We start from the raw sequence: 22,808 nt of genomic DNA on the forward strand, positions 1-22,808 counted from the left end.
AGGCTATGAGTACTGTCCTGATGCTTTCTTTGTTCTTTGCTGAATGGGTAAATGATTGAGTACTTTTAGACTAATATGCCTTTGTTCCAATAGAGATCTGATCGTAACAACTCAAAAGGCAGAATGATTATCCAAACCCATCTTTGATGCAATCAATTTCTTTGTTTCCTTCTGATATGTGTTTCTTATATCTCCTTGGCAACAGCAATATATAATTCATGATGTCACTTATGAAGATTAAGTGACTGAAAAAAATCTTGTTTTTAATCTTACTTTTCCCCTCATTCTTCTCTAATTGAAAGAACTGTTCTCTGAGTTGGGAGTGTGAATGCTGTCTGCGCGTAGGACCAAAGATTTCAGTGGGCTCCCCATTCTGATAAGCTTTATTGTCTGATCTGGAGAAAATGATCTTTTGAATTTTTTGCTTTTCAAAATCCGAATGCTATCCTGGCACGGTGAAACAATGTCTTAAGCGTAGAAGCTAATCACTTTCTCTTTCTAAGTGAGAATAGAATTTTACCATGTAGAGTTTCACAACTGATGGATTCTTCTTTTCCTCCCCCCCACTTCTCCTCCTCTTCTTCCTACATTTTCCTCTTTTGGTGGTGCTGGGGTCTGAACTCAGGGCCTCATTCTTGCTAGACAGGTGCCCAACTGCTTGAGTCATGCTCTCAGCAGTTTTGAACTTTAGCAATTCTTTGTCTAGAGTCTCCTGTTTTGTGCCCAGGGCCTCAGACTCTGATCCTTCTGCCTATGCCTCCCTTGTACTAGGATTGCAGGTGTGAATCCACTGCCTGCAGCTTGCTTGTTGAGATGGATGTCACTAACTTTTTGCTCAGGTTGGCCTCCAACTTCAATCCTCCCAATCTCCACCTCCCAAGTAGCTGAGATTACAGGTGTGAGGTACCATGTCCTGTATGCTGACTTTTGTCATTAAAAGGACTTCTCTTATTTTTTCTTTGGAATAGAAAAATGTCGCCAGGGAACTTGGGTGAATTTTTTTGATCAATAACAGGATAGGTGTGTTCTCTTCCTTCTGCCTTCATTTGGCCAAGGGTTGGTATAAATTATGGATACTCATATTTATGTCCTTGTGTCATTCATACCTCCTCTAATTTCCTTTTAATATTGTTTACTGAATTAAAAATAAAAAATTTAAAAATTTAAAAATATTTTTTGATTAACATGTAGTAATTAATGAAGTATTGGGGTACAATGTGATATACAGTGAGCACTGATTAAATCCAACCTTCCTTTGTCCACCCTCCCCTTGTTCTAACATGTGCCAACCTCTATTATCATGATTCCATATTTGTGTTTACTACACTTTTGGCAATAAGATTTCTTGTATCATTAAAGTATTACAGTTATTTTTTCTGTTCTACAATATTCAATTTTTCCCTTTTTAAAAACTGGTTTTCATTTCAGATAACAATACAATCTGTGTCTTCCTGGATTTACTTTTTCTATACACAGGGAATGAATTTTTGAAACCGTATTGTAAAACATTCAGACCTCAGATGTGGATAAAATTCTTCAATGTCTATTTCCCTCAGTTATTTTCACACTTACTTTAGAAGCAGTGATGAAAATTGGTGGGTAGAACAACATGCTGAAGGGAGCATTGGTTTAGTGCCAAAGGTCAGATTCTCATTTTTACTGCCAATCACTACAAGGCCAAGGTCTTATGCTGTCTTTCCTACGCTGGTGGTTTCCCTCTCAGCATGTGTTTTTGTTTTCCTGTAGTTTTCACTCACTTTTCAACTGAAGTGAACTCAGTCAAATCTGCTCAGTGATCTCAGAACAACTAACAGTGTACTAGTAAGCTAGCTTTCAAAAAGTAAAAAATAAAGTTTAGAATTGTAGCTTTTGTAGGTTCTTGTTTGTAATAATTCACTATGGCCAATTTCAAGGTACCAACCTGACATTTACTGAATGCAATGTTGTGAAGCTATGTGTAGAATTGGCCCTTGCTGGCTGTTATAAACTGGCTCAGCATATAACTGATCTCTCTCTTTCTCTCTCTCTCTCTCTCTCTCACGCGCACACACACACACACACACACACACACACACACACACGGGCATGCACCATTTTTCTAGAGTTATTTTTAAGAAGACGGCTCTCGCTTCTCTATACTGAGCACAAACAGTGGGTTAAGACATTACAAGCATTGCTTCTTCAATCCACACACCCTGCGGAGGAGGGTGATTTTCTTTTCCTCCTTTTGTAGATAAGCAATGTAGGCAACTAGATGCATGGTTAGCATATCTCACACCTCACCTCTATCCATGTATTTCCTTCCTAGGTTGTTGCTAACTTTAGGAGACCAGGTTTCTGCATCCAGACAATTTGCAACTAGGCAGACTGCACAGCACTTTCTTCCTCCTCTTCCATACAGGTGCACTGAGTTCTCTTAGGAATCCAATCTTTTCTTTGTAGCCCCAGAGCCTTGCTTATGTCATGTCTTGTGGCTTCAAGTCCCAGCTAATCACATCCTCCCCATGCCTATCTCTCCATCAGTTTGCCTATATCTTCCTTATGCATGAGTTTCTCCAGAAAGTCTCTTCCTGGTTCTCTCAGTCAGGTACAAGTCTCCCCTGGAACACTCCTAACATGTTATGCACTGTAGCTCACTGATTCTGAACTGGATCTGCTGAATTAGCACACTAGGGGATTGAGACCAGGCATCTGTATATTTTCAAAGCTCTGTGGGTGATTCTGATGCAGCTAGGCTTTGGGGATTTTTGCTCTGTCTACAAATGATGTCCTCTCAGTATTTCTAGACAAGAGAGTTTCAATGGTGCACAACTGGTTTCTCTGTTACTCATCTTGTTCTTTTATTAATTACTTCATCATGTATTTGTTGAGTTGTTACTTTATGACAGATGCAGAATGCTTGATTTTAGAGCAAACATAAAGAGATTCCTTCTAGGTGCAAAAATCTAGTGGGAAAGATAGACATCCATTAAATAGTCACAGAGCTGTGTTTGATAGGATGTTAACTGGGAATTCCCATCATCTTGGAATTTCAGTTGAGGAACCAAAGCAGAGAAAAATGGGTGATCAGTGCCCACACATCTGCTCAGGACTTGTTAAGAATTAGCCGGATCTTACAGTAACAATCATTCATTTTCAATCCATGTAACAAAAAGCTAGAAATTCAAAAGAGATTAATTCTTGAGGAGAGCCATTGAGATGGAGAATTGCTAGCTGATAGGGAATGCTGAAGTGTCTCTCTCTTCCTTCCTATGAGTTGAGGGAAAGGAGGAGTGTCCCTCTCCTACCCAAGTGACAAGGACCCCAAGAGAAATCACTGAAAAGATCAGAAGTGCCTTCGAGAGGAAATGCCTTTCCATGGAATGTTACTGAGCTGTGAGCTGAGAGCTGTGAGGTTGTCCTAGGATGAGAGAGAGAGATGATAAAAAGGCGGTGGGGGAGCTTGACCCTTGCTGTGGATGTGATGGTAGACACTAAGGAACTCTGAAGGTGGAGGCTGACTAGAGACAAGAGACAGGGCATGGGTAGCCATGGAGAGGCAAGTGTCCTAGGGAATCGATGGCACTGAGGAAGGCTGCTGGGACTGGGCCATTCAGATAGGGTCTTTTGAGTCAACATGGAGTCCTTCCAGGGTGAGGAAGCCAGTGAAATGTCACCGAACACAGAAGTTGAGCGAGTATGGGGGTCATGCAAGCTATCATCTGGGTTGTGGATCACCTACACCAGAAAACAGGGCAGCATGGGAGCCCACAAGCCACTGGAGACAGCTAGCACTTGATACCTAGGACCCACAGCAGGCTTTGGCAGGCAAGAAAGAATCATACAGGTGGCACTTGTTAAATATTTGATCACTTTTTTCTAATTCTCTTACCCTCTGACCTGACTCTAGAGGTGCCAAGAGTGGAAGGGTACAATATGTCTGGAACTGAAGCCATAGAGAGTGGACAGACTTTAGATTAGATGTGAAATATCTAAAAATGAGTCACATGAACTGATGAAATTGTTCATGAAGTCACTAGAAGCTAAAGAATTTGCCTGAGATGTCATGAAAGGGCAGGGAAGAAAGATCCAACAAAATTTGAGTGGAATGATTGATGGGAGAAAAATGAAGTTGTTTCTTATGTGAAAGACAGATTCATTTGTTTAATCAACTGAATAAACTAATTTAGAGTGTTTTGAAGGAACAGATAGAGTGCTATGGTGTGTTTCATAGGAAGGCCAGTTGGTCAGAGAATACTTGCCTAAAGAATGACATCTGACCTGAAATAGAGACAAGAGTGGGCATTGATCAGGCAGAGGAGCTGGAAACACTTCCAGCCTGACAGAATGCCATGTGCAAAGGCCCTAAGGTAGAAGAGGATGATGCAGAATAAGGCTACTGAGAAGAATCAAAGAAGAACATAAGCTTGGAGGGAAGATGTGCGTGGATCAAGCAGGGCTCTGTGAGCCATGGAAGGTTCTAGTCTTTATTTTTGGGCAGGTAGGAGCCCCCCAAGGGCTTTGAGCAGTGTGTCTACACTGTTGACTCTCCTTCGACCCTGATTTACAATTACCTGATGTGAGTAGAGGTGGTGCCTGCTGCCACTTTCCTGGTTTTTCAAGGTAACTTCAATAAGTGAAAGGATTCAGTTTGGCTTCTGAACTGACCCTGCCTTTATTGTAGGGAAAGAGGTAGGCTCTCATGAGAAAAGGGGTTTGCATATTTTTTAAAAAGGCAATGTACCCACTCATCGAATGACAAATGTTATTGACTCTTGCTATGTGTCAGGAATTGCCCCAGGCCTTGGAGTCACAGACTTGAGAGAGGAAGATAGGATCCCACTTTTGAATCCACTGGGGAAGTCATCTGCCTGATTTCTCCGGTCTATAAATGAGGAAGCAGATGGAGTGAGAATTGACTTGCTCATATTTATCATGCTTCGATGGTAAGCTGGAACCAGAACTCATGATGCCCAGGTTCTCTTTCCATTCAGAATGGCCTCTCACCAAGACCTGACTCCTAACTTCACACTTTGGCATTTCTGATATACCCTTTTACCTATTATTGTGAATAATGGAGAACTAACACTATAGCATTATTCTAGATCCTTGTCCAAAGCATCACTTTTTATATTTTAAGGAAGAATAAAATAAAGAAACTTTAAATAAAATAAAGCCGGACACCGGTGACTCACTCCTGTAATCCTAGCTATTCAGGAGGCAGAGATTGGGAGGATCGTGGTTTGAAGCCAGCCAGGGCAAATAATTCACAAGACCCTATCTTGAAAAAACCCACCACAAAGAAGCACTGGTGGAGTGGCTCAAGGTGTAGGCCCTGAGTTCAAACCCCAGTACTGCAAAATAATAATAATAATAATAATAATAAAATAGAGTAAGAAACTTTAAAGTAAGACACTTAAAAAGGCCATGTGTGGCCATGTGTGGCTGAAGACTGCACTCCTAGCTACTTAGAAGGAGATAAGAAAGATCACAATTTGAGGCCAGCATGGGTAAAAAGTTCATGAGACCAAATTTCAACCAGTGGCTGGGCTTGGTGGTACACACCTGTTATCCTAGCTATGCAGGGAAGCACAAATAGGAGAATCTCAGTCTAAGCTGGCCCCAGCATAAAGTAAGACAATATATCAAAAATAACTACAACAAAAAGGGCTGACAGGGTGACTCAAGGGGTAGACTGCCTGTCTAGCAAGCACAAGGCCCTGATTTCAAACCCCGCCCCCCAGTTCCTCAAAAACAAAGACAAAACTTAAAAAAGAATTATAGAAAAATTCAAGCATACACAAAGGTAGAGATAAACAGACGATGAGTGCATGTACCCACCCACCAGCTTCAATGGTTACCCAAGGGCACCTCCATTCTTTTGGTCTCCTTTTCTCCCCACCCTTGTATATTTCCAAGAAAATTTCAGACATCATATCATGTAGTCCACAACTACTTTTATAAAACCTAGGGATTTTTATCATCTTGGATAATAATAAAAGTGATTGATACCGTGTCACTCCCTTGGCCCTTGAGACTTTTTAACCAAAAACTTTTACATAGGTCAAAAATATCTTTAAAATGTTCCTTGCAAACCATGGCTTTGTGCACTGAAAATTCTGAAATGTGACTTTATGGGGCCGTCAAGATTTTTCAGTGAAATTTTCTGATTGCATGAAGAACTTTCTGATGATTTAATATAGAAATTCCAAGGAGATTTGGTTTCATTCCAGGCCTATCAGTGGGCCATGGATTCTGGGAAGGAATGTGGTGCAGAGCTTGTCTTCAGTTCCCCAACATGTTGAGGATGGGTGATGCTACCGTCGAGTGTTTTAATTTTTTACTTTACTAACAAAACCCATCATACTCTTTCAAGATCATTTAGGAGACTCTAGAGAACTGACAGTATTTTTAAAATGCTAGATTATCTTGGAATCCTAGAAGGCAAAGGCTAACAGGGTAATCTTTGGGAGCCAAATGGTTGATGGTCACAGAATTGAGCATATCAGCTCTAGAGTGTGTCTTAGAAGGCTGGGCATTGTGACTCCCATCCTCACTTCTGTACACAAAGAAAATAGAGACAGGGTGAAAACTTGTACAGAATAAAAGTCAGGAGGACAGAGCACAAGAAATTAACTCTTTATTTATTCTTCCCCAAGGATGGTGGGATGAACTATATGTTAGGCGAAATTGAGAAGCATAAGTAGGCATATTCAGCTCAATTGACTGGAGATAAAAATCTTCCCAATTCCAGGAAATCTGCATTTAAGAATTCCTTTGTCATTACATCTAAGCAAATAGTAAGTTTATTCAGATACAATTTACAAAATGTGAAATTTACTCTTTTTATGTGTATGGTTTGAGTTTTGCTTGATGCATACAGTTGTATAATCACTAAAATAAATGGAATCATCCAGTATGTGTGCTTTTGAAACTGTCTTCATTACTGCTTTTGAGTATCATTCTCTCATTGTTGAGTGGTATTCCACTATATGGTTGCACCACAGTTGGCTTAGTCTCTCATTGGATGGACCTTTGGTTTGTTTCCAATTTTTGATTATTCTGAATTAAAATTGAAATAAACATTCATGGGTAGGTTTTTGTGTGACCCTTATGATTCCATTTCTGTTGAGTAAATACCTAAGAGTGGAGTCTCTAGGTAATATTTTGTTTACTTAACTTTATCTTGAGCTTATTTACTGTTACAGGAAACTGCTAAACTTTTAAAAAAGAAACTGCCATTGTGAATTTTCAGCAGCAATGTGTGACATCTTAGTTACACCACATCCTTGTCATTCCCTGGTGTTATCAGTTTTGTTTTCAAAGTTCTGCCCTTCGTGTTGGTGTGATGTGGTATCACATGTGATTTTTAATCTGTACTTACCTAAACACCTTGAGGATCTCTTCATGCGATTATTTTCTACAAATTGATCTTTTTTGGTAAAGTATCAGTTCACATCTCTTGCACATATTCAGTTGTTTATGTAAGAATTCTTTACATACTGTAGATACATTTCAGATACGTGTTTTGCAAATATTTCCCTAGGCCTAAAACTTGACTTTTTAGTTTCTCAACAATATCTTTTTAAGAGAAGTGTTTACTTTAAGTGTAATTCATTAACTTTTTTCTTTTATAGTTAGTGATTTTGTATTCAACCTAGGACATTTTTGCCAAACCAAGGCCACCAGTGCTTCCTCTGAGAAGATTTTTTACTTTGAAGTTTTAAAATTGAGGTCTACAATCATTTAAAGTTGAGTTTTTTTTTTTCCATATTGGGAAGTTGCCTATACAAATGGACAGTGGTCAGCCACATAAAAATGGGACTCTGACTCATGACCTTTCCAGGAAACTAATGCTTCTCTTCAACAACTAACCCCAAAAGCCATCCTGCTTTAAGTCCTGCTTATAGAAAGTCAGGCTGCTACCTATGGTAATGATCCAAGAAGCCAAATAATAACATCTGTAACAATCATCCCCAAATAGTCAGGACTTGATTAAGAACTGACAGCCTCCTTAGTTTTTGTCCCCACTTCCAATGTAAGTCCAACCAGAGAAAACCAGATCTGTGCCTCAGAATGCCTCACCTCTAGTCAGCTGCCTCCAGCTTCCCAACACCCATAGCCTCCATCGGATACAACTCAAGTCTTCTCATTTTCCTTGACATGTTCATTCTCCTCCGTCACCTTTGAGGTTCTGACCAAACACACATGAGGCCTGTGCTCCCTTCCACAGCAAGCTCTGAATAAAGAGCCGTTCCTTGTTTGCATTTGGTGGGTCTTTCTTTATCTCCCAGACAAGATGTCAATATGTCCTTTGTTTCATTTCTGTTTGTGTAAATCTCTATTAAGAAGATGAATACAATTTATTGGGGCCCCTGATACATGTGAGAAAGTCAACCTCTACTTTTAAAGGTTTTGCAGCCAAGCAGGGGAAGCCAGATTTTTGCATGAGTTACATCTGCTCAGACCTACATACAGGAATGTACACCTTGTAAAGAGCACCTTTGAGCAATAATCCTGCCTTATTCATCTGTATATCACTCATAGGCAGCCAAGGAATTGAATCCAGAAGTGTTCAATATATGCTGGTTGAGTTAATGAATAATTTTAATTAAATGCCAAGATACAAACAGGAAAATTAGTCTTTAATGTATGTTGATTGGGCTCTGGAGGCAAGCACGGGTGAATATGTACTAACAGTCAAGGAAATACCTCTTTCTGCTTCCCTGAAGAATCTTCCTGACTTTCTACTATGTTGTCTCCTACCTCTTAACCATTCTGTCCTCTTGCAGGCTTTTGCTTTCAAGTCCAACCTTTAGTCTCTCGCTAAAGTGTACCTAAATAGCAGATGTTTAATAAATGAATTAATCATACCACTTTCCTGTGTAAAATCATTCTAATATTTAAAATATGCTCTGCTTTCATTTGATCCTAAGGAAAAACAAATCCACGATCACAAAAAAAAAAATGTGCAAAGGTGTTGAGAATCTACTTGCTGGCACTTGCCAAATTTTATAAATATACTCATTGTACATATAAATTTAGACCTTATTCATAGGCAGTGCCTATGTTAAAGTGTTGATTGAAACTAGATGCCTGACTTGAAAATATTTTGACTGAATTTTCAGTTGGATTTTAATTGAATAAAATCATTCACAACAACGATCATAGTCATAATGATAATGAAGATGGTAGCTAACTTATATTTAATGCTCATATGTGCCAGACACTCTGTCAGCACCTGACATTTGTTTTTATTTTCCCAACAGTTCCATGAAGTATGCCACATCTTAATCTATATGAGGACAAGGAACAAGGACTTGTTCAGCATTAGATCAGTGTGTTGATCATCACGTGACCATTTTGGGAATATTATTACCATTGCACATTTACATAAACTACAGCTTCAGGAGGGTAAGAACCTTGTCCCAAGATACATAGTTGGTAATTGTTGGTGCAAAAGATGAGAAAATGTGGTTTCAAGTGGAACATTCTAAGGTCCCAAGTTTCCATGACAATTGCTTTTCCTAAAATGTCCAGCTAGACTGTGGGTAGAACACAAACAGCCAAAAAACCTTGCTGGGATTTTCATTCTGGCCAGGACCCAGTGGATTCATGGGAGATGAGGCAAAGAGAAAGGAGGAGGCCAGCCGGGCAAGTCTGGTTTTAGCTTGGCACCTGTGGGTAATACCTCCCATGAAGGAAACACGAGAAGCTAAAAGGGAGTTGGGACCTGAGATCTCATCTGTAGCTGAGAGAGGAAATAGGCAACTCCTGACAGCTAGCTAACAATAACCTTCAGCTTGTTAAGAATGAAAAGGACCTGGCTCTAGGGCCCCTCATTACACAGAACTTGGCCAAAGGGCTGATACACAAGGAAAACTCAAGATGGTGCAAACGGAAAGAAGGATTGTTTGTGGCATTGGTTGGAATGGTGAGACCCACCTTAGTCTTGGACTCCCAGAGTACACTGGCAGCCAGAAACCTGCTCTCACTTCCAGCTGGCAATGGGCTGCTTATCCGTTGGTGGGCAGGCATGGTCACTGCAGTGTCCACATGTGGCCTCTTGGACACTGGCCAGTGGATCAAGACAGGGGTCTATCTGAAGGGCTGAAGCTGCAGCCAAGAAGTCTTTGAGAGACTAATTGGGACTCCTTATTAGAAGGCAGCATAATAAATAACATCCATTTAACAAGTACTTCTATATGCTAGCTACATACAGGTAATCCTGACCACATAACGAGATAGGTCTTATCAACTTTTTATTGTAGATGTGGAAACTGAGGCCTCCAAGTGGAAGAATTTGCCCAAGAGTGATAGATTTGGCATTCAAACCCAGACTTGTCTGAGCTCCCAAAATGAGCCCTTAGTTTAAAATGAGGATAGTGATAGTGCATAGATCCTTAGACTGTTGAAAAGACTAATTGAAATAATTTACAGAAAGTGGGTCACATGTGTCCTAGCACCTAGTAGGTGCTTAATAAATCTTAGGTGGGCTAATATTGTTAGCATTATTACACTGCAGCTCTGACTGCTTTCTCTGCTACTTGCCATTGTCTGTCCTGTGTTTTTTTGTGTCTCATTTTTGCAACTGAAAATCATTTAGAGGACCATCAGTGGTACCAGGGAGACCAGAGGCCCAGTGGCAACAAGACCATTCAATGATGCAAACTTCCTCACCTGACAGTTTTGTGACCTTACAATGATAGTGATAACAAGACTAGCAATACTGATTGATTACATTTATTGATTAGTAGGTACTCAACCTAAACTTACTTCTTTCTAGGCATCTCAGGTCTATTCCAGTGTTTTGGTGTGTTTCAATGTCTATTCAGACAGAGGAAGACCCATGTTCCCTGTTTTGATTCTTGATGAAAACATGTGAGGCATTCTGGGGAGGAAGCCTGTGGATAGGAGCCAACTGTAGTGTCAAGAGCTACCTTGGGGGAGGGGCAAGATGGTGGATTGTTGATATCATTATATCAGCAGTGATTAACTACCCTGAAAAAGGAGGATCTGAGGATCCCAAAAGGCACCCATAGGGTCCATAACCAGTAAGAAGCAAAGCCCTCTCCAAATCCACAAATAGTGAAGCAACTAACCCTGGGAAGAACAACTCGCAGCTCAACACTGCTGATCCCATGCCCCTGAAGTTTCTGTGCAGTTCCAGGCTCCATTTCTCAGAGTGCTTTGTGGTAACTCCTATTTCCCAGTACACACAGGAACTCATAACTCCATGCTCCCCTTTACTACATGATCTGCTGCCTTCACCCTGAAACACCCGGGAAACTGGCACCCCTGGGTAAGCAGGACCCATGGTTCTGCTGCTCCGTGGGTAACAGAAGGTGCAAGCCAGCAGACTTGGTTCCCTGAGCTGGCAGCAGCACCACTGTACTGTGCTCCCTGAAGCCCATGCAGCAATCAGGCCCCAGAACTCCTGCTGCCCACAAGCTTGGTTCTTCTGAGCCAGCAATCCTGCCCCAGAACTCCTGCCACCTGCAGGCTTGGCTCTCCCAAGCTGGCAGCAGCACCACTGTACTGTGCGCCTGGAAGCCCTGACCAGCAATCATGTCCCAGAACTCCTTCTGCCCTCAGGCTTGATTTCCCTGAGCTGGGAGCAGCTATCATGGCTCCTGGTAGCATTCACTTGCAAGTAGGCCCCTGGGCTCCCACTACCCAAAGGCTTGGTTCCCCCCTGCCTACAGCATTACTGCACTGCTCTCCTGGAGCCCAAGCCTGGAAAGCAGGCTCCAGAATGCCCACTGCCTGAAGGCTTGATTCCCCCATGCCTGCCGTAGCTTCCATGGTTCCTGGAAACCCATACCCCATTGCAAGTAGACCCTAGGGCTTCTGCTGCCTGTGGGCACCATACAATTCAAGCCTGCTGCCTTTACTGCCCCATGGGTACACTCAACTTGCTACTCAGTGCCAGGAGCTTGTTACCACACACATAAATGAACTCCAGCCTTGAGGCTTTGCTATTCTGCTGATGCCAGGGGGCTTCCCTCCTCACAGAGCATTGGAGCCTGGCTCTCCCTTCTGTCCCTGACAGCAAGAGAGCCCTTTTTCCTTCTTCACAGAGCAAGAACACCAGATTACCCACTGAGGGGAGGAAAACTATAACCTGCTACTCTGCAGATGGTACCAGTAGCCCTGTTTGACAAGGTACACAGACATCCAGTGTTTCACACTGTGCCTCCCTTCAGTAGAGCCAAGTCTCTCCTGTCCAAGAGCTGGAATTCTAGCTCCTCCATTGAGTGGCAATGTTGGTGCTAGGAGGCCTACTCCCCACAGTGTACAGAGACCCAGCGCGCCCCACTGTGACTGCAGGAGAGCCCCCATGTCCCAACAAAGAGCAGGAACTCCAACCACATCACTGAGGAAAGAGAAGAAGTAATCAACACCACAAGAACCCTGCAAGGGGTAACATATCAAGCATACACCTCTCTGAGGAACACTGCTGAGAAGCACCAGGAGAAAAAAATTCAAAACCTCAACTACAGGGGCATAAGGGATCAAAACCCTAAGCAAAAAGAACTCCACATGCGTAAATCTCAATGCAGAATGAAACAGCAAGACAACCACTCTCCATCAAAACCCAATTCCACCACTAAGGATCCAAACACCTGTGTAGAGAAACAACTAAAAAACAATGAATTTCAAAAAACAATAGTAAAAAATGATTAATGACCACAAAGAAGAAGCACAAAAGTTAGTATTTGACTTCACAGAGAACGTTAATAAATAATTAAATGAGCTCAAAGAGAATACAGACAAACTGATGAATAAAATTAAGAAGACTATCCAGGATATAAAAGAGGAAATCAATAAAGATATGGAAACCCTGAAAAATAATCAGTCTGAAATAGACAACTCAATATCCCAAATAAATATCACAACTGAAAGCTTGGCCAACAGATTGGAGCAAGTTGAAAATAGAGTATCATGAATGGAAGACAAAATAGAGGATTTAGACCAAACACTAAATGATCATAAAAGAATCCTAAGAAAATACGAATGGAACATGCAAGATATCTGGGACACCATGAAAAGACCAAGCCCATGAATCATGGGTGCAGAAGAAGGAGAGAATGTACAAACTAAAGGCACTGACAATCTATTCAATAGAATAATAGCTGAAAACTTCCCTAACCTTGAGAAAGAAATTCCAGGTGCAGGAAGCTTACAGTACACCAAACCATCTGGACCAAAAAAGAAACACCCCCAGACACATCATAGTCAAAACCCTCAGCACATAGAACAAAGAAAGAATTCTGAAAGCTGCAAAAGAGAGAAGACAAGTCATATATAAAGGCAAACCCGTTAGAATAGCAGCAGATTTCTCAACTCAAACTCTAAATGCAAGAAGGTCATAGAAAGACATAATTCAGGCCTTGAAAGAAAGCAACTGTCAAACTAGATTTGTCTATCCAGCAAAACTATCCTCCCTATTTGAAGGAGAAGTTAAAACTTCCCACAACAAGGAAAAAACTAAAGGAATTTGTGACCACTAAGCCAGCACTACAGAAGACACTTAAAGGACTTTTACATATGGAAGAAGAAATTAGAGTGAGACATGAAGACTCAAGAAAGAATAAACCCTTTTGAGCAAGCAGACAAATAGACAAGGAATAAGTATAACTAAACAACAGTGTAATAAAACTGACTGGAAACATGCAACTCTGAGTATTAACACTGAATATAAATGGCCTCTGCCCCAATCAAAAGACACGGCATCTAATACCCAACTAATACCCAACTATCATTAATAGATAGTGTTGGGTCTGGGGGATCAGAAGACAAAAATGAGCCAGTTCCTCCACCCCCAAGAGAACTGTGAGCCCTACATCCTGTAAAGGGAAATGCAGTTTCATAAGTTATAGCCCCCGGGGATGCCTCAAAATGCCACAAGATTGATAAGCAGGAGGCACAGAACTGTGTATATGTTCCTGCAAAGATATGTTAAGAGTCCACTTCACTCCTGACTCCTGCCACCTCCCCTCCCCAACAGAGTGTGTTCCTACAAAGATATATCAAAAGGCCACTCCACCCCTGACTCCTAACTCCCCTCCCCAACAAAAAGGACCAAATAGAAAACTCTCCCTCCGTGAATGATGGGGAGCTACCAATTTTCTGGGCTCCCTATCTGCCTGGAAGGGCAGCTTTTCCTTCTTTTCTAATAAATTCTACTTGTGTGCTGACCTTGTTGTCTTGCGAGTCAATTCACTGCCTCACTGGCCAATTGTTTGGCTAGTAAAGGCAAGGACCTTCGACACTGGCCTGCAATAATAGGTCATCCAGACAAAAGATTAGCAAAAAACTTCAGAGTTACTCCACACATTAGACCAAATAGACATGGTTGATATCTACAGAGTATTTCACTCAACAAGTAGGCAATACACCTTCTTTTCTGCAGCTCATGGAACTTTCTCCAAAATAGATCATATCACAGGGCACAAATTCAAGAAAATTGAAATAACCCCCTGCATCATATCAGACCACAACGGAATAAAGATAGACCTCAAGGACAAAAGAAACCCCAGAAAATATTCAAACACCTGGAGACTGAACAAGCCAGTGCTAAAAAACCAATGGGTGACTGAAGTAATAAGAGAAGAAATCAAAAAGTTCCTAGAATCCAGTGTAAATGAAAATACAACCTATCAGAATCTGTGGGACACAGAAAAAGGCTAAACTAAGGGGAAAGTTTACAGCAATAAGTACCTACATTAAAAAAACAGAGACCTCTCAAATAAACTGTCTAATGATGTACCTTAAGCTCCTAGAAAAACAAGAAGAAACCAAACCCAGGACCAGCAGATGGAGAGAAATAATAAAGATCGGGGCCAAGATCAATCAGATCGAAACCAAACATACTATACAAAGAGTCAATGAGACAAAAAGTTGTTTCTTTGAAAAGATGAATAAGATTGACAAACCCTCGGCCAAAATGACAAAAATGGAGGAGGAAGAAGACCCAAATTAATAAAATCAGAGATGAAAAAGGAGGCATAACCAACAACACTAATGAAATTCAAAGAATCACTAGAGAGTTCTTTGAAAACTTATATTCAAGTGAACGGGAAAATCTAGATAAAATGGATAAATTCCTAGACATACATATCCAACAAAAATTGAACCAAGAAGATATTAACCACCTAAATAGTCTTATTACATGCAATGAAATTGAAGCAGTAATAGAGTCTCCCTACAAAGAAGAGCCCAGGACCTGATGGATTCATGGCTAATTTTACCAAACCTTTAAAGAACTAACATCAATACTCCTCAAGCTTTTCCAGGAAATAGAAAGGGAAGGAACACTACTAAACTCATTCTGTGAAGCCAGCATTACATGCATTCCAAAACCTGGTAAAGTCATAACCGGAAAAGAGAATTATAGACCAATATCTTTAATGAATATAGATGCAAAGATTCTCAACAAAGTACTGGCAAACAGCATCCAACAACACGTCAAAAAGATCATACACCATGACCAAGTTGGTTTCATTCCAGGCATGCAAGGATGACTCAACATACATAAATCCATAAACATAATACAGCTTATAAACAGAAGCAAGAACAAAAACCACACGATCCACTCAATACATGCAAAAAAAGCCTTTGACAAAATCCAACATCCTTTCATGATAAATGTTCTGAAGAAACTGGAAATAGAAGGAATGTTCCTCAACATAATAAAGGCTATATATGACACACCTAGAGCCAACATCCTGTTAAATGGAGAACAACTGAAACTGTTCCCATTAAAGTCAGGAAAGAGACAGGGCTGTCTGCTTTCTCCACTCCTATTCAGTAGGAATTCTTAGCCAGACTCATAAGACAAGAGTAAGAAATAAAAGGGATTCAAATAGGGAAGGAAAAAGTCAAACTAGCCATATTTGCAGATGACATGGCCCCATACCTAAAGTACCCAAAAAACTCTACCAAAAAACTACTAGAAATCATAAACTCTTTTGGCAAAGTTGCAGGATACAAAATTAACATACAGAAATCAGTAGCTTTTCTATGTCCCAACAATGCACACACTGAGAAAGAAATCAGGGAAACAATCCCATTTACAATAGCCTCAAAAACAATACAGTATCTTGGAATAAATTTAATGAAAGAAACCAAAGACCTTTGTTTAAGGAAAACTATAAACCACTGATGGAGAAATCGAAGAAGGCATCAGAAGATGGAAAGACCTTCCATGCTGTGGATCAGTAGACTCAGCATTGTGAAAATGGCCATATTACCAAAAGCAATCTACATGTTCATCGCATTTCCTATCCAAATTCCAATGACATTCTGCACAGAAATAGAAAAAATAGTAGTGAATACATATGGAAACACAAAAGACCTCAATTAGCTAAAGCAATTCTGAGCAAGAAGTCCAATGCTGGAGGCATCACAGTACCTGACTTCAAACTATACTACAGAGCCATACCAATAAAAACAGCACAGTATTGGCACAAAACAGACAGGAAAACCAATGGATCAGAATAGACGATCCAGACATAAACCCACTTATCTATAGCCAACTGCTCTTTGACAAAGTTGCCCAAAACCCATGGTGGAGAAAAGACAGCCTCTTCAACAAATGCTGCTGGGAAAACTGGATATCCACATGCAGAAGACTGAAACTAGATCCCTTTCTTTCACTATGTACCAAAATAAACTCAAAATGGATCAAAGACCTTAACATAAGGCCTGAAACTTTGAAACAACTCCAAGAAGCAGTAGGAAATACACTGGAACAGATAGGTATAGGGAACAACTTCCTAAGTAGAATTCAAAAGGCTCAGCATCTAAGAGAAACAATGAACAAGTGGGACTGCATCAAACTAAGGAGCTTCTGCACAGCAAAGGAAACAGTCACCACACTCAAGAGACTGCCCACAGAATGGGAGAAAATCTTTGCCAGATACTCATCCAATAAGGGACTAATATCCAGAATCTACAAGGGAAATCAAAAAACTCATCCCTCCAAAGAATCAACACCCAAATGAAGAAATGGGCACATGAATGAAACATGGAATTCTCAAAGGAAGAGGTACAAATGGCCAGTAAATGCATGAAGAAGTGTTTTAAAAGAGATGCAAATCAAAACAACACTTACATTTCATCTCACCCCAGTTAGAATGGCTAGAATCAAGAGCAATAATAACAACAAATACTGGCAAGGCTGTGGTGAAATAGGAACCCTTATACACTGCTTGTGGGAATGCAAGTTAGTACAACCACTATGGAGAGTAGTATGGAAATTCCTCAAAAAAACAGAGATAGAGCTGCCATTTGATCCAGTGATGCCACTCCTGGGCATCTACCCAAAAGAACATAAGACAGGATTCAATAGATACATCTGTATACCGATGGTCATTACAGCACTATTCACAATAGCCAAGTCCTAGAAACAACCTAGATGCTCCACAATTGATGAATGGATTAAAAAATTGTGGTATATATACACAATGAAGTATTATTCAGCCACAAGGAATAATGACATGCTGTTTGAAAATAAATGGATGCAGTTGGAGAACATCATATTAAATAAAGTTAACCAGGATCAGAAACACAAAAGTTACATGATTTCTCTCATATGTGGAAAACAGATCCAAAGATAAACATGCACACAAAAACAAGCATGATCATATACAAACTCAGAAGTAGGACATGGAACTCAGAGAAAGAGGAAAATGAAAAGAAAATGATAGAGCATCAGTAATATCACATAACATAAGATGTGAAGGTAGACGATATAAGAATGTGTATTGAAAGATGGTGGGCAGAAAGTAAAGGGGTAAGGGAGAGCAATCAAAGGGATTAAACAGCCCAAAGTAAAGCACATCCATACTGGGCATACATTGAGACACTCCTTTGAGCATTAACTTAAATATTGATAATGAAAACCAGGACTGTAAAATAGGTACAGTGTGTGTGGGGTGTGGGAGCCATACTAGTAGGGGAGTGTGAAGGAAGAGATTAAGGTGACAGTATATGGTTGATGGACTTCATATACCTATAAGAAATAGAACTCAAAAACCTCTTGTAATTGCTTTGGGTGGGGTGGGGAGGGGGCTGAAGGGAAAAGACAATGGGGGAAATGTAAATAATATACAATATAAGTCTGATTGGAATTGTCACTTCAGATCCCCTCCCTGTATAATAATATATCCTAATAAAAATTATAACAATAAAAAACAGAACTACCTTAGACCCAATCAATGGAAACATTTAGCAGCAGGTGTTATCTCTTACATAAACATATTCTTACAGTCAAAACAATGTCCTCCACAAACTGTCTTATTGGAGAGAGAGCTGGAAATCCAGCAGTGACCCCCAGTCACAGTGTTGGGGAAGAAGTCTGAGCACTGCTGCTTGGCAAAAGAAGACAAATGCAATGCCTTCTCTCTTCTGTCTCTTGTGGTGGCTGGTGGAGTAAGAATACTGGCTTTGAAGGTCAACGTTATCATTGTCTAGCCATGTAGCCTTGGGCAAATGACTCTGGTCATCACCCCTTTGGAATCATAATATTCTCTTTCATAAATTGAAATTTAAAAATTCTCAAACCAAGTGAAATCTCATTGGCTGATACATTTGTGCTACACAAGAAATGTCAGTTTCTGTTGGTGAGGGGAAGGAATGTTTTTCATTGTTGTTGAGGTGTTGGAGACCAAACCTAGGGCCTTGTGCATGCTAGGCAAGTGCACCACCCCAGATATCAAGGAGCAGCTTTAATTCAGAGACACTCATCTATGCTCTTATTAAGAAATGTGCCTTTGTAGGCATTTTAATTGGGCCCCAGATGTATACTTTTAGGACAGTTGCATCCATGTAGTCAGGAAAACTCTCCCTAAGAAAATGACATCTAAGCAATTCCTGGGAACCTGAAAGATGACTTTTGAGGTGTCTAAGAAGATGACTTTTGAGGTCGTTCAGAATGGGCTTTCCAGGTAGAGAATAAGAGCCTGGCATTGGAAGGAAACCAGGTACCTTGGGGAAAGTGAGAGGAAGCTGGTGAGGCAGAGGGAGAAGGGAGAAATGGTGAGAGATGGTAGAGGGTAGAGGTCATGACAGAAACGGACTCAGAATGTGCTGAAAGCCCATTGGGAATCTTGGATTTGATCTTAATGAAAATAAGGAGCCAGCGAAGAGTATGTTTGTGAGTAAGGAGGTCATACATGGATTTTTGGAAAGATCTTGGACTGCTATTTGGAGAAAGGACTGGAGGAAGCAAGGATGAAGGGATTCTGGTAAATAGCCCTTTTGGGCAAGGATTGGTAAGAAAACCACCCAACCACTGGCCATGCTTCTACTATCACAGATCTGCATCGGACAGTCACAGGCTTGGTTTGCTTGATTGTGTGTGTGTGTGTGTGTGCGTGCGTGTTTGTGTTTCTTCCTAATGTTTTATTTTTCCTATTAGTAAGTTTTTTGATTAGAATACACATGCTAATTTCACCCCAGCACTTACCTTCACGCTCAGCATGCCCAGTATAATTGTCTTAGAGAATTACAGTTGAAATGTAAGCTCATTAAAGAAAATTCATAAAGTAGAAAAGGTAGAAAAATAAAAGTCAAATTATTTATAGTTTTATCTTTCAATAACCACTGTTACCATTTTAGTTTATTTCTCTTTGTTATTTTTGTCGTGTGTGTATACATACATCTTTTATTCAAAGACTTTTAATATTACCTGTGTACGGTTGCTGCTTGACTTTCCTTTTGTCTAATATTTGATCATAAACATTTTTCCTTATTATTATTTGGAACCATTACTGGCCAAATGATATCCATGAAATAGTTGTTCTGTAATTAATGTAATCCTTTCTCCTTCTATTACTGGACCATGAAGCTTTTTCCATTTTCTCCTGTTCTAAATGAGATTACACTGACTTTTTGTACATAAGCCCTTCTCCTTATTTAGGATTATTTCTTTAGGATAGATTCCCGGAAATGGAATTACTGGGTCAAAAGGTTTGTATTTTTTATGTCTCTTTTGGTATGTTGTCAAGCTTCTTTCCAGAAGGCTGTGTGAATTTACACTGCCCCAACCCTGAGTAAAAACAACATTCAGGGAATGTGCATCCTCAAGGCTCCCTTTGTTTCTGGCACACAGACACAGCCACATAATTGATTTGAAAGGCACTTTAAAGGCCAGTGAAGCTGATTCCCACTGTGGAGAGAGCATCAAACCTTATCCCACAGCGGGGTTGGGTGACTTCTCACAAGTCATCTTATACAAGTGACCCAAAAGCTGCACAACCTCCGCCGGGGGCTAAGCTTTCGTCATTGTTAGTCTTCCGGAACTCATACCCTGCCTGACTCATTGTAAATGCTCAGTTTGCATTGCCGAAATTGGATATAGGTGATGAAACATACCGCCTGGAGTGATGTAATTATTTCATTGCCTTCATGATTGACAGCTCTGTGGGACACTGGGTGGCTTCGTGCTGGAATGGAACAGTCACTCTCTGATATGGCCAGGGCTCAAGGGCAAAAGAAGCACGCGCGCGCGTGCGCGCACACACACACACACACACACACACACACACACACTTCCCTGTGGTCAAGGAGTTAGGAGACCAGGGGAGAAGTCACTTGACCAGGGAGTAGTCATATGACTAGGGAGGAGTGACATGATCAGGAAGACGGAATTTATTTCATCTTTCTCATTCAGGACGTTAGGCCCTCCTGCCCTTCCTCTCCTCGCTCTACCCTGATCCAGACCTATTTGTGGCCTTAATTTGGCTGTTTGTGCACTCTGGCCTTCCCTTGCCCATAGGCTATCTAAAACCTACTTTTCTAGGCTTTTAACTTCAGGGAGTTTAGTCATTCCACCGAAGTTTATCTAGTATCTCCTAAGTCCCAGTGACTGGCCATTTGCTGAGGGTGAGAGTTGACCATATCAATCCTGGTGCGTATACACACTTAGTTCTCTCTGGGATTTGCTTGTGTTGCTCTCTTTCAACCTGCAAGGTCTCCCTTTCTAATTCTTCCCCTGGCCCAACCTCTTACTCATTCAATCTTTATTAATTTTCAAGTACACGCCTAGGCATTGGTCAGTATGTTGAATAGACCTGATGAGGCCTGTAGTCTGAGGTGGACTAGGGGCTGGACAGCAGTAGAGACTTCTGCTGGTTTGCTGTGGGCAAGGCTCTAAGCTGAGTGCTTTATCCACATTGACTCACTCAATTTTCCTTTAACCATAGAAGGAAGTTGCTATTACAGCATTATTCCCATTGTTTAGATGGAAAAACTGAGCAAGAGAGGTAAGTCAGTTGCTTGAGGTCAAACAGTCTGAGTGCTCTCACCCTTTGTATTTCACCATCTCTTTTCAGGAAGCAACCATACAAACTAAAGAGGGAGAAATGCTATGAAGGAAAAGAAAGGGGGGGATGACTTCAGCCTGGGGGGCTTGAGGAGGGTCACTTTAAGGAAGGGACATTTAGGAGATACTTGAGGAAGACTTAGCCACAGAAAGGCAGAAGATGAGCCTTCCAGAAAAGGAGGTCAGCATGTGAGTGGGACCTGGGACCGGAGAGGATGCTGGGAATTCTAGGAACTGAAGAGGCAGAAGGTTGGAGTGTATTGGACAAAGTAGCCTAGAAGAGGCTTTTCTCTAGACTATGAACTGCCTATTCTTTTTAAATTGTTTTACTCTCTCTTGTACCTTTACCCCTACCATGGTGATTGTCATATAGTATGTGCTTGATAAACAGTTCAAAAATTTGTTGACTCAGTCACTTGCTGTGGACCAGTCACCGCACACAGTTTTCTTTAATGTGTGCACTAGCTTATGAACTGTGCTTCAAGTCCATATGAGGTGGTTACTGCTCCCCCCCCATTTTATAGATAAGGAATCAAGGGCATAACAAGGTCAACTGCTTTAGCACACTCATTAAGCTATGAAATGCGATAGCCATGGCTTGAATCCAGGTGTGCTGGCAATGAAGACTGTGTGTGAGCATCTGGCTGTATTGCATAGTACCTGTACCTCCCAGTGGGCTGGTGCATTAGAGGAGCAGGGTCCTGAGTTAGAAACCAGAGCACAAGCAAGTATGCGCAGAACTCAGTCCATCTTGGTAGATATGTACAATGGAATAATATTTAGCTGCAGAAAAGAATGGGCTAGAGATATGTGGTACAAGTAACATGGAAGCATCTCAAAAGCATGATGCTAAGTAAAAGACAAGAAATGCCACGAGCTAGATGTGTCTTTTTATATGAAATGTCTCTAGGTCCATCCTAGAGACAGAAAGTGAATTAGTAGGTGTCAAGGACTGGCTGGAGTGTGACATAGTACCTATAATAAGTATGGGGTTTTCTGTTAGGAGGATGAAAGTACTTTGGAACTTGTATAGGTGGTAGCCACACAACATTGTTAAAATATTAAAATCCACTGAATTGTACACTTTAAGATGGTTCATTCTCCACTATGTGACTTTCACATCAATAAAAAGAAAACAATAAAGAATGCATAGGAATGAAATACTCTAGATTCAGGCTAATGGTTAACTAAGTGTCAAAAAGGGTGAAATATGGGGCTTTAGCTAACCCTGTAATTTAAAAAAATAATTGTAGCATAAAACATCTGAAGCACAAAACATAGGTGGGCTTGATTTGGGAGGCTCAGGTGAAGACCACACCCAAGATTACAGAGGGAGCAAAGCAGAGCTGAGATTCTAACACTGTCTTACCTGGCACAGAGCCTGTACTTACTCCAGTGCCTCTAACCCTGGACAAAGCTTAGCTTGTAGAAGGTGCTGGATAAATACTTATTCAATTAAGTAATGAGTGATAGCAAAATGAAATAATTTAAGTGACTT

The 22,808-nt window shown here is 40.8% G+C and overlaps 1 protein-coding gene across 3 annotated transcripts in view; it reads right to left on the reverse strand.

Moving 5' to 3' along the window:
- C1qtnf7 (C1q and TNF related 7) overlaps positions 1 to 22,808 on the reverse strand; it is a 112,698-nt gene that overhangs the window by 21,161 nt on the left and 68,729 nt on the right. The window lies entirely within an intron of this gene.

This window comes from Castor canadensis, chromosome 9 (genome assembly GCF_047511655.1).
Source record: "Castor canadensis chromosome 9, mCasCan1.hap1v2, whole genome shotgun sequence".
In the NCBI taxonomy this organism is placed as follows: domain Eukaryota; kingdom Metazoa; phylum Chordata; class Mammalia; order Rodentia; family Castoridae; genus Castor; species Castor canadensis.